The 12,379-nt window shown below is 39.4% G+C and overlaps 1 protein-coding gene across 1 annotated transcript in view; it reads right to left on the reverse strand.

Annotated features, from left to right (window-relative positions):
- Positions 1-12,379, reverse strand: part of pear1 (platelet endothelial aggregation receptor 1) — a 60,266-nt gene that overhangs the window by 30,068 nt on the left and 17,819 nt on the right. The gene's annotated exons all lie outside the window — the stretch shown is intronic.

Genomic DNA, 12,379 nt, shown 5'->3' on the forward strand with positions numbered 1-12,379 from the left:
AGTGACATGCAGACTCTGATCAGGATTTTCGTCCGTCAAGAGACTCATTTAAAAACATCTCAGATCTCAGCAAATCTGCCTTACAGTCAATAAAATCTGATCTTTATAATCACTAAAATAATGAAATTTCACAGACTGAAACTCCAACTTTACACTTGGAATTATAGTTTTATTTTAAACCAAAGCTAATTAAGATAAACTATATTAAATTGGTAGTTTTATGAGCAGATCTATGCTAACAAAAACACGTACAAAAACCCATACAGGCTAATGTTGTGCAGGTATAAAGTTCTGTTTTTACCATGTAAACTTACAACACAGTCTGACAGTAAAAACTTTAAAATATGAAAAAATAAAAGTCAAACTGTAGATTTTTCCTTGACACTCAGCTTCTCTGTCAGAGTGATAAATTTCACTTGGAGGCTTCTTTCATGTCTGCACCACATTTGTGTACTTTGCAGCTGGGGTGGGACTCAGTGGGACAGAAAAAGGAGATCTGTGAAGGGCAGTAAGGTGTGACGGTGTCTGTTTACAGTCAAGCCATGCTTTTATAACCCTAACCAGTTGGTTTTTAATGCCTGAAGAAATAAATAACATACACCGTGAAAACAGGACAGGAGACAAAGTAGAGCTACTTGGGTGACAGTCTAACTGTCCTTTAAAGCTAAAAAATAACTGTTTCTCTCACAGTTTTATGAAGGTATGCATTACATCCAATATTACACCAGTTTCTTCTTAGGTTAGTAATTTATTATCATGAGAACAGTTGTGGGGTAGAACAGTTGTGGGGTAGAACAGTTGTGGGGTTCCCCAAAGCTCCATTTTGGGCCTCCTATAGTTCAGCGTCTGCATGCTTCCACTAGCTTGGATCATGGAAACAAACAAAATATCTGAACATAATCTGATGACTCTCAGCTCTCACCTCTGTATAACTGTCTCACCAGAGAAATATTAATGCATTCCTCGATCAAATTAATACTTAGATGTAAAAGAATATTCTTCAGCTTAACAATGATCAATGTGAAATTAATGTATCTGGAACCGAAGATGAGCAGCTAAAGATTACTGATAAATTTTTACAGCCATATCAAAGCTGTAACCAAATCAGGCTTTTATCAACTTATCTAGAGTAAGATAACTCACATCTCTCAGGGGAAAATAAAGTGTTTTTGAATTTGAATTTTGTCTTAAATTTTACAAACAAAACTGTGTTGATGTGTGTTTATATCCAAACAAGCTGGTGGGAATGTAGAGATGAAGATCAGATGAGCAGTAAAAGGTCAAGTCATGGTTTTGTTTCCATGAGGGTTACAGATCATAAAATGAGTGTTATCATATGCAGATTCCCTCACACAACTTAAAATTAGCCGTCTCTGCAGCAAACTGACTGAATGTGACAGAAAAGTAAGCCAGATGGTCAGTCCTATTCCTCTCTTCTTTTTTCTGAGGTGTCTGTTTTTTATTGTTCATGTTTGAAACTTGTCTGTTTACTTCAGCTGCAGTTTTTATAAAGATCACTGAGTCTGAGTTCTCCACGGACACCAGTGCAGAAGACTTTGGATTGGGCTTTACAGCTCAGCCCCAACCAACCAGAAAAACTGGTTAAAGGTTTGAAAGGTCCACTAAACAGGCCAGCATTACCATCCTGAGCACCAAGCTGCTACCTTACGATAAAAAAAACTCTGTGATTTGTGTTTGATGCCAGCAGATTCCATTGCATCACTCCAATGTCCAGCCACATCCTGTTTCTGTCCATGTCTGCTTCATGTCTTTTCACTTGTGGTTTTCTTCTTCCACTTCTCATATATGTGTCTACAGCCTAATTCAATGTGCTGGTAACAGGAAATTTCCAGAGGTGGTAAGTAACAGCTCCACAGTCCAAAACGAGGGACAGGTAGAGATACAGTTTTAAATAAAAGAACAAAAATCAACATGAATAAGAGCAGTTCATCTGATGAGGGATCAGAATGATGATCTATGGGTTGAAAAATGAGTGCTTCATAAGCTGATCATCTTCTACGTAGTCAGCTGTGACTTAAAGAGAGGCATCTGTGGATTCATGATACCAAATATCGGACAAATAATTCAGAGATTTGAAACTGCAGAACTTCAGCTATCTCTTTTTAATGAAGAGGGTAAATGGTTTAAACACAAACGTTATCTTTGAAAAAGAATAATCAAAACAATATTTTACTAAAATGCTGTTAGGCTCCAGCTTCCCCGTGACCCTTAATGGACGAAGCGGTATAGCTAGGTGGATGAATGGATGTTTGAATAATACCAGTTAAAGTTAAATTTTCTTATGTTTTAGCAATGGGCACACAAAACTTTTATTATGGGCTCCATTAAAAATTCAAATATTTATTTCTGCCTAAACAAATGTATAAATTAATGAATGAGCAGAAAAGCTTTTCTAACGATGAGGCAGTAAGTTCTGTTATAGAAAAACAGCTGTGCTGAGTTGTTCATCTACGAAAAGTTAGGACATTGTGTAAAATGTAAATAAAAACAGAATGAAATGATTAATGTCTTATATTTTATTCCCAGTAGAACAGAAACAACATATGAGATGTTAAAATGTTTTCCATGTGATGGAAAATATGAGCTGATAGTGAATCTGAGGGCAGCAACATGTCTGTAAAAAGTAGTTCCAGGGTGATGTTCAGCATGGAGTAAAAAGTAGTTCCAGGGTGATGTTCAGCACAGAGTAAAAAGTAGTTCCAGGGTGATGTTCAACACGGTGTAAAAGTAGTTCCAGGGTGATGTTCAGCACAGAGTAAAAAGTAGTTCCAGGGTGATGTTCAGCACAGAGTAAAAAGTAGTTCCAGGGTGATGTTCAACACGGTGTAAAAGTAGTTCCAGGGTGATGTTCAGCACAGAGTAAAAAGTAGTTCCAGGGTGATGTTCAGCACGGTGTAAAAAGTAGTTCCAGGGTGATGTTCAGCATGGAGTAAAAAGTAGTTCCAGGGTGATGTTCAGCATGTAGTAAAAAGTAGTTCCAGGGTGATGTTCGGCACGGTGGAAAAAGTAGTTCCAGGGTGATGTTCAGCACGGTGTAAAAAGTAGTTCCAGGGTGATGTTCAGCATGTAGTAAAAAGTAGTTCCAGGGTGATGTTCAGCACGGTGTAAAAAGTAGTTCCAGGGTGATGTTCAGCATGTAGTAAAAAGTAGTTCCAGGGTGATGTTCGGCATGGTGGAAAAAGTAGTTCCAGGGTGATGTTCAGCGTGGTGTAGCATCCCCTCTTCTTCTAACATGTCTGGAAACATCTGGGAAGTGAGGAGACCAGTTGCTGGAGTTTTAGGAGAGGAATGTTGTCCCATTCTGGTCTGATGCAGGATTCTAGCTGCTCTACAGTCCTGGACCTTGGTTGCTGGATTTCTGCTTCCATGATGCTCCAGATGTTGTGTACTGGTGAAAGGTCTGGACTGCAGGCAGACCAGTTCAGCAGCCGGACTCTGCTCCTGTGAAGCCATGCTGCTGTGATGGATGCAGGATGTGGTTCAGCATCGTCTTGCTGAAATCTGCAAGGTCTTCCCTGAAAGAGACGTTGTCTGGATGGGAGCAGATGTTGCTCTAAAACCTCCATGTACTTTTCAGCATTGATGGAGCTTCACAGATGTGGAAGCTGCCCACGCCATAGGCACTAATGCAGCCCCATCCCATCAGAGATGCAGCTTTTCACCTGTCCACTGATAACAAGCTGGATGCTTCCTCTCCTCTTTAGTCTGCAGGACGCGCCGTCCATGCTTTCCACAAACTAGTTCACATTTTCAGTTTGACCACAGAACAGTTTTCCACTTCATCTCAGACCATTTTCAATGAGCTTTGAACGATTTCTGTTTTGCATGATGGATCTTTAACCTGCGTTGTGGATTTCGGGGTGAACTGTGTTCACAGACTGATTTCTGGAAGTCTTTCTGAGTCCATGCAGTGGTTTCCAGTAGAGAATCCTGTCTGTTTTTAATGCAGTGTTGCCTGAGGACACCAAGATTTCCAACATCCAGTTTTGACCTTCAGCCTTGTACCATGCACACAGAGATTCCTCCCAATTCTCTGAATCTTTTTAAATTGCAAACTGTAGATGGTGGGATCTTGAAAAACATTTCCTGAATTTGTTTTTAGACCCAGTTTGTCTTAGATTGGTGAACCTCTGACTATGTTTAGACCTAAGAGTCTCTGTCTCTCCGAAATGCTCCTTTTATACCCAGTCATGTTACTGGTCTGATGAAAATGAACCTAACTGGTTCTCTTTGGCTCCTCCAGTTTTTCTGATTTGTTCCAATCACTTTTCCATCCATTCGCTGCTCCTGTTCCATCTTTTTTCAGATGTGTTGCTGCCATCAGATTCAAAATAAGCCAATAGTTTCCATGAAGTGGTAAAATATCTGTTTCAACATCTGATATGTTGTTTATGTTCTACTGGGAATAAAATGAGACTTAATTTTAATTATTGCATTATGTATAACTTTATTATTGAACAGCGATCTTTTATCCCTGCAGCCCTTGTGGGCATAGGTGTGGAATTAATGTCCAAGGGAGTGTGTTTTAGTTATTGGTAGTCACACATTCAGATGATGATAGATTTTTATTTTCTTTTGTTGAGCTCAGTCTGTACTAAAGGCCTGTGAGCTGTAATGTTAGCATGAGCTAAACTAATGAGGAGCTTCTTCGTTTGAGACTTTTCCGTGAAATCTTCAAACCAGCCTGCAGCAGAGAAAGTTGCACTTATGAAAGTTTTATTCAGAATAGTAGAAGGGTTTCTGATGACAATTTTAGCTAAAAAATGAAGAAATGGTGTGAGTTTTTGGTCAAGTGAGTAAAAAGTGAAATCAGTGAAAAGCCCCTGACTTGACTTTGGCTTTGCTGCGTGTCGTCTCTCTGACTGCAGCTCCGTCTCCTTCATGTCGTCTGTTTGCGGTAAAGAAACTTTCTTCTCACCCATCAGGCACATATTTACATTTTAAATCACTGGGTTTGGGAAATTTTGGACATTTTCCTGAATTGAGAAGATTTGCTTGTGGTTTCGTGAATAATACATAACTCTAGTACTGCCAAGGTCAGTGGTTCAGTTCCCAAGCCCCTTCGAGCATATTTATAAAATATATTCTTCACAGAAGATGTTTGAGAAGATTTATCATTGACGTTTTTGTAGAAACTGTTAATTATAACCATTACTGAGCCTGTTTAACATCCACATCACCTCCGTTCAGCTTACAGCTGATTGAAATATGGCACGATGATATCTGCAGCATAAATCAGCAAAATGTTCTGTTTCAGATAAACTCTCTAACTTCGCTCCTACCCACCGTCAGGAGTTAATTCAATCCCTGGCACCAAAACTAACGCCTCAGAGATCTGCACCACAAAAACAAGATTTTATAAGAACAGGCATGTGGTTTTCATTAAGAGGAGTCATCAACTTCGCCCGCCACTTCATTGGACTTGGGGGTAAATATTTTTCATTACCTTCTCTTCATTTTAATTGTGTTTCATTAGAGAACGGCTTTAAACCACATGGGAATTCTTAAATGCTGAGAAAAAGAGCTTAATGAGTGCAGACGGAGTTGTTTTGAAGTCAGCTGCTGTTCGTGTTACATGTTTGGTTTACCTACAGGGGGAAGGAGGCAGGTAGACGTCTGGAACTCCAGGTGGTCTTATCACCATCTAGAAACAGGAGTCTAAAAGGAGCAGATACTCTACAAATGCAGCTTTATGTGAAACTGTGGACTGGTTGATTTAACCTCTTTCTTTCTTTTCTCATAAAGCCATCTATGGAAGCTTTTATTTTCCAGACCTGCAGCTCTGAAACGTTTCACTTGGACAACCTAGGCTGCAGAAAAGGAATAAAACATAAATAGGAACAAGGTTTTCAGTTCCTCTCTGATGCATTGAGCTACCTGGTAGTAATGTATGTACACCTCCACAGTTCACATTCACTGTAGCGTCTGGACTAAGATCAGCAAAAAACCATAATAGTAGAGACTGCGCCAACATAGTTTTGGTCTTATTTGTGATGAGAAACACAGACAATCTCTTTCAGAGCAGCAAAACTTTGATGTGGCTCTATAAACCAATAGAAAATAAGCAAATAACCACACACACACAAAGGAACAAATACAAGTGCACACTCATGCAGCAGCCATGCAGTTTCCAGCTCTTCATGGACCGATCGAGTGTTTTCATGTTCTGGAGACATTACACATAAAATGAGTCTCATACACTGAAACAAGTTCAGAGGAAACTATTTTTAGTATCTGAAGACATTTTGTTAATTCACCGGGCCTCGATTGACTCATACTGTCAACCCACGCGTACACACATCCAACCAACTGAGGAATGCTGTGAGCTGTTTAAGGGACCCGCAATGCTCTTTCCAGAACCACACAGGGGCTTCAGTGAAAACAAAGCCCAACTGGAAACAGATGCCCTGGTTTTATACTAATCTCGTTAGAAACTTGTAGTCGTATTATGACTACATTCTGTTTCAATCAAAGGTCTTACGGCATGAATAAGTGCAGGCAACAAAAAATATATATGTTTTTATCTGGTTTCAGGCTGTTTCAACTGCTCTGATTAATAGAGACTTCATATTACTGATGTAGAGAGAAATAACATTAAAAGAAAAACGGTTTATAAAGTGAATGTTTTGTGTAGTCAGCTTTTGTTAAAGAGCAAGTTGATTTGCAACGCAAAGTGGTAACATCAGCTGTTCAGTCTTAGAAAGCATCCACAGCAGGATTTAGAAAAACTTGACTATGTATTTATCTTTAGTTGCCTGAAGTACTGCAGTTAGTCCAGAACGCTGCTGCTCGAGTCCTCACTAAGACCAAGAAAGAAGACCATAGAAATCCAGATCTTTACACCGGCTTCCCGTCTGTTGAAGAACTGACCGCAAAATCCTGCTGCTAGTTTACAAAGACCTGAATGGTTTAGGACCAGATTAGATTCAGGATCTTCTGGTTCGTTCTGAACCAACCAGATCCTTCAGGTCTAAACGTGGAGAGGCAGCGTTCAGCTTTCATGCTCCTCACATGTGGAACAAACTCCCAGAAAATTGCAGGTCTGCTGAAACTTTTTATCAAAACAACTGTTAATTCCTCACACTGGAACTTTATTTATTCCATTTTATCTATTTTATCCATTTTATTTTTTTTCTTTCTGTTTTATTTACTTTCTTTTACTTCTTTTTAAAGTTTGTTTAATGCACTTGTTGCTTCCTGCACCTGGTTGTAATGTTTTTTAATGATTTATGTAAAGCACTTGAATTGATGTGTACATGAAATGTGCTATACAAATAAACTTGCCTTGTCTTTGAGTCCTGTGCAGAGTCTTCTACTTGAAACTTACATACCCAAACAGTCTGAATACTTGTGCAGTCACAGTAAAGGGAACACTTGTGAAATTTCTTGAGATAGAAATATACAGTATATAAATATCATTATATGTGTTACAGGTGAAGAATGAATGAAGATGACACAAAGAACAAATGAAGAGTTTTAAGATCACCAAAGAAAACAAGCACTTTCAGGAAGAATATGAAAATCCCTTGTAAATGATGCCGCTGCAGCTCTAAACCTCTAGCAGATCATAGTATAATATGTATCTATGTATATAACACATTATCTTGGCAAAAGGCTAAATTAGAGAGGTTGTAGGACAGTTTAGACAAGGTCTCCAAAATGGCCACTTTGGTACCATCAATTCTCAAAAGTCCCCCAACTGGGTTAGAGAAACAACATAGTATAGCATGAGAGAGAAATCGTTCATATGTCATCTATAAAAGCTCAGAAGCTCACAAACAATGGCGAGAAGCTAACGCCCCTAATGTTTGCATCATTTTTACTTTGTACAGATTTTGATAATCTTAACCCTTTCGAAACAAAACATATATCTCAGCATCGGTAAATATGCTATGACAACAATATTAATATCGGTATCGGACAAAATTTTCATATCAGTCCATGCCTACAAATTACATGTTGGTTCAATATCACCTGGCAAAATAGTCAATAAAGTAACTTGAGGAAAGCTAATGCAGTGAATTTGGCTACACTTTTATGTCTGATGGTCTCCCACAAAGAATTAACTGTTAAACATTTTTTTGTTAACAGCCCACACTAATAACTTGATTACCCTCCTGTGCACATGCACAGAAAACATATTCTGTGACAGACAGCGGCTCAATTAAATGGTCGGACCAAACGTGTCAACTAAAAGCAAATGTCTTTTACAAGGAGGGCCTTATAGAAGTGGATTTGTAGTCTAAGCAGCCAAAGACTGCAGAACAAGTCAACAGTAGATGGCAGTCATATAGGCTACTGCATACAGGCTACACATACCCTTAGCATGCTAGTAACCAAAGCAGCTAGCAGTTTAGTGTATATTCAGCCCCAGAATGATGTTTCAGAGGCTAGAAATGCTAATATCAAGCTGAGAGATTGTCTAATCCAGGGATTCACCACTTTAGAGATAACTGTGTAGCTCACTATGCTAATACAACACAGACACAGTAATCTTGTAAGTCGTTCTTTAAGATGCATAAGTAAGAACCAAAGTCAAATGAGTCAGTTATTTGTTCAGTAGCTAGCACCAGTAGCTAGCTTTGACAAGGAAAGCTACAAGTGTACCTCTGCCAGGTGCTTGATAGTTTCAATTTTGGGGGGTATTGGGTGGTGGTGGGGTGGGATAGGAGGAGTTGTTTGCCTCCTTGCTTCCTAACCACCTAACCTCAGAGCTCTGTCTTTGTGTTTATTTCTGGACAGCAGAACTAATCTAGGTAGTAAATGTTAGTCAGACACTAGAAAGGAAAGTTTGAGGGGAAAGAAAAATAAACTACATGGATTCGCTGGAGCGTTAAGAGACACTGAGAGGAACAGAGAGGAAAAGTGTTACTAAAGTTCATTTATACGTTGGGGTGCTCTGACGTTAAAGCTGCAAAATATCCCATCTTTCAGACTTCTTTTCCTTTTATTCAAAGCTGCTGCAGACTGGTTTTTCCCTCCATATCAATAGATCCAAATCTTTAAATGCCTTTGTTTTCTGAACTTTTTTAAAACTCCTAAAAAGGCAAAGAGGCTGCAACAGAAGCCAAACGGTGAAATACGACAGGTCGTCTTGCAGGTCGTCTTTAGAGAAGTTATGACACATGATCCTGCAGGTGCGATGCGTCTAAGTGAGGAAGACGTGAATAAATCAAGCACCTGGTAATTTATGTCTGGTTTAATATTATTGTGGTAATAAATAACACTGATTTCAGACCCAGTTTTCATTGAACTTTGATGTCTTGGATGTAAAAGGGTTCATAATAAATGCAGGCTAACTTGACAATGATGGAAAACTTCTGCTCTTTAAGCTGCTGATTTAACCCCAAATTAGAAATACCATATAAACCCAAGACATTCACCTTTTTCTCTCAAGAACTTTGTTTGACTTTGTGAAGGTAGCAATTTAAAATAAAAATCATTTAATTTAAAAAAGATTTGATAAAAAAGCAGCATCCATAAAAATCTGTGTCTTTGAGGAGCAAACTTGTTCAGATGACCCCCAGTTTGTCTCCAAATGAGAGAAAATAACCGAACGGTTAAAAAACAATGTTTCTCAAAAAAGATTGGAAAGGATTTGTATAATTCTCCCATTACACTCAGAGTATTAATAATCTATTCAAGCAATTTGAAGTCATCTGGCCTCTGAATCTCAAATAAAGATCTGGAACTGATGAACTAGATTAGAATTTAGTAATCTCTTGGATTACTTAGTCCCCGCAGTCGAGGCTAGTTTTGCATCAGCATACAGCTGAGCTTTAGGGAGTGATTTAATCAACCAGAAGTTCCCAAAGGGAGGCATAAGTGCTCCATTATTATACCGAGAGAGCAGAAATTAACAATCATAGCTCGTGTCAGACTTTATTCCCAAGTATTCTATCCACCCACTGAACTCAAAAACTTTCAGACAATATCAGAGTTCCAGGAGTTTCTGTAGACCTTTTCAGAGGCCCTGGACATGAAAAAGTAAGTTAGAAACCACTGCAGTCTGTGCATTATAAAAACCTGCAAAAAGACAAAAAGATGGAGATAAAAATAAACAAATCAACATCGACCGCTTCCTGATGTTGGTCACACAGTGCATGATTAGAAGCCCGTTCTGCACCATTTCACATTGAAGTTGGGCTGTAAAGGAGGTTTAAATGATCCCAGTCTGATTGTGATCATTACGGATCATCAAGCATCCTCTGACAACAACCGGTGGTTCGCATCCCAAACGCAGCTCAGCTCTGAGAATAACAAATCCATAAAAGCATTCACAAGCAGAAACTGGAATAAATTAGCCAGACTTCTCCATGTGACACACCAACAGCCCCCCCCCAACCCCGGGCCCAATGCACCCACCCTCCCATTAAACCAGAGTTACTGTAAACGGAATATAAAACCCATAATCCTTTGCATCTGGGTTATCGTCTTGGCTTGCTGGATGGGTTCTGCAGACCGCAGAAAGGCTGGCAAACACCCTCCAATTGCTGCCATGCTTCAGATTAGGTTGGTGGGTTGGCAGAGACCCCTCATTAACACTCTGGGGCCTTGCAGAAACAGTGATAGTGAATGCCGCACCCAGAAAAAACAAGAGCAGCCCCCACAGTCGTCATTTTTGCCACATTATGAACCACAGAGATGTCTGTGCCTACATCCACACACGTCACTGTTTACTGTAAAGCCCTGGTAGACGGTAAAAGGTGGTACCCTGCACAAAAGCAGAACCCCCACATTGGAAAAACACTCTGGGTGGAAAACTCTTGGCAGCTCCAATGTTCACAGGATTGTTGCATGACAAAACGATGATTTAGGAGGAGAATGAAGAGGAGGGAAGCCTTGTAGAGATGTTGGGAGTCTGATTTCGCTGAGTGAGCTCAGCACTGTTTTCTATCTGCAGGATTAATACAGTAGAGCAGAGAGTTCTTGAACTTTTGGCCTATTGACCCTGCAAAGTGTGCTTCTTTTCTCACCCCCCAGGCACTTTATTTGTCTTCATTTGGCCCCTCAATCTGCAAACGTATCTGATAAATCAGGCAGCAGGTCTTCCCCACAACTTCCAGGAATGAAATGGGAATAAATTAAATGCAACAACAGATGCCCAATGCAGCCTGCCAACCTGTCCCTGGGTTTGTTTGACTCATTTCTGTTAATTGGGGAGGGGGGCCTGCGATGGAAACTCTAACGTAATTGTGTCAAATCGGTGCCATTTTTAGGGCACCGTCAGGCTAACTTTCTCTTGGAAACCTCAGACATTGTGGTCAAGGAAAATATAGTTAATGAAAAGCAGGATACAATATGTGCCCCCCCCCCCCCCCCCCCCCCCCCCCCCACCCCCCCCATCCTGGTCCCCTGTTAATTTACTGCAGTTCAAGTTCAAATGGGAACTGGCAGGTCTGACTGGCAGCAGTCTGAGATCAGCTGTTTGTCTATTTAACAAACTGAACTCAGTGCTTAAAAGTTAAACGATGGCATCCATGGCGATGTGATGTAATGACCACACCTTCATTCACCGTGGTAACAAGTCAGTGGTTCATATTGTGTGCATGTTTTTGTTGGAGTGGTCATGAGGTACTGCAGCTGATGATGGAGAACAGACCATGTGGATAAGAGCGCTTGCAGAGATAGCGTTGCCATGGTAGCGCTGTTGTTTTGCACCACTTGGGGACATCAACAAAATGTTAAACGCACAGGAGGTTGGATCAGGAACTGAAACAACACAGAGTAAAGCTGAGCTGATTGGGGGGAGCTCTGTATCACTGTTTAGAAAACAACAACAACAACAACAACGCTTTGTTGTTTGTTTTTCTGGATTTATGTTTTAGTGTAAAACAAGAATATTGATGCTGCAGCTCCAAAAAACATACAGCGAAAACAGAGAGAATTAATGCTTTTAGGCATTCTGATAAATTAAAATAAAATAAAAATTCATTTTTTTTATTATTTAGATGTGTTTCTCTTTCATATTTCTCAATTAATTGAGCTTTTTTTTATTACTCTGAAAAAATACTGTAGCTGGTGACTTTTAATTCATTGTAATCAACTTTGCACTTTTATATTGTAAACTTACTAATAGTTGAAAAAACTTAGAACTTTATTATTTTATTCATTTGGTTGCTCAATAATTCAGATGACAGAAAAAAGTTTCTAATGATTTCAGCTGGAGACAAAAAATAAATATAAACTATAGCATCCAGTTTCCAGTCATACAAACTAAAATGTCCCATCAAAGCTCCTCTATTTTTTATGTATCATGTAGTACTGTGGTAGTTTATATTGTTTTGTTTTTTTAGGTGTGTTTTAGGCAGCCTAGAAAACTGTTATTTACACATTTTAATCCTATCCTTTTCTCCCT

The sequence above is a fragment of the Melanotaenia boesemani genome, chromosome 6, assembly GCF_017639745.1.
Source record: "Melanotaenia boesemani isolate fMelBoe1 chromosome 6, fMelBoe1.pri, whole genome shotgun sequence".
NCBI classification, from domain to species: Eukaryota; Metazoa; Chordata; class Actinopteri; order Atheriniformes; family Melanotaeniidae; genus Melanotaenia; species Melanotaenia boesemani.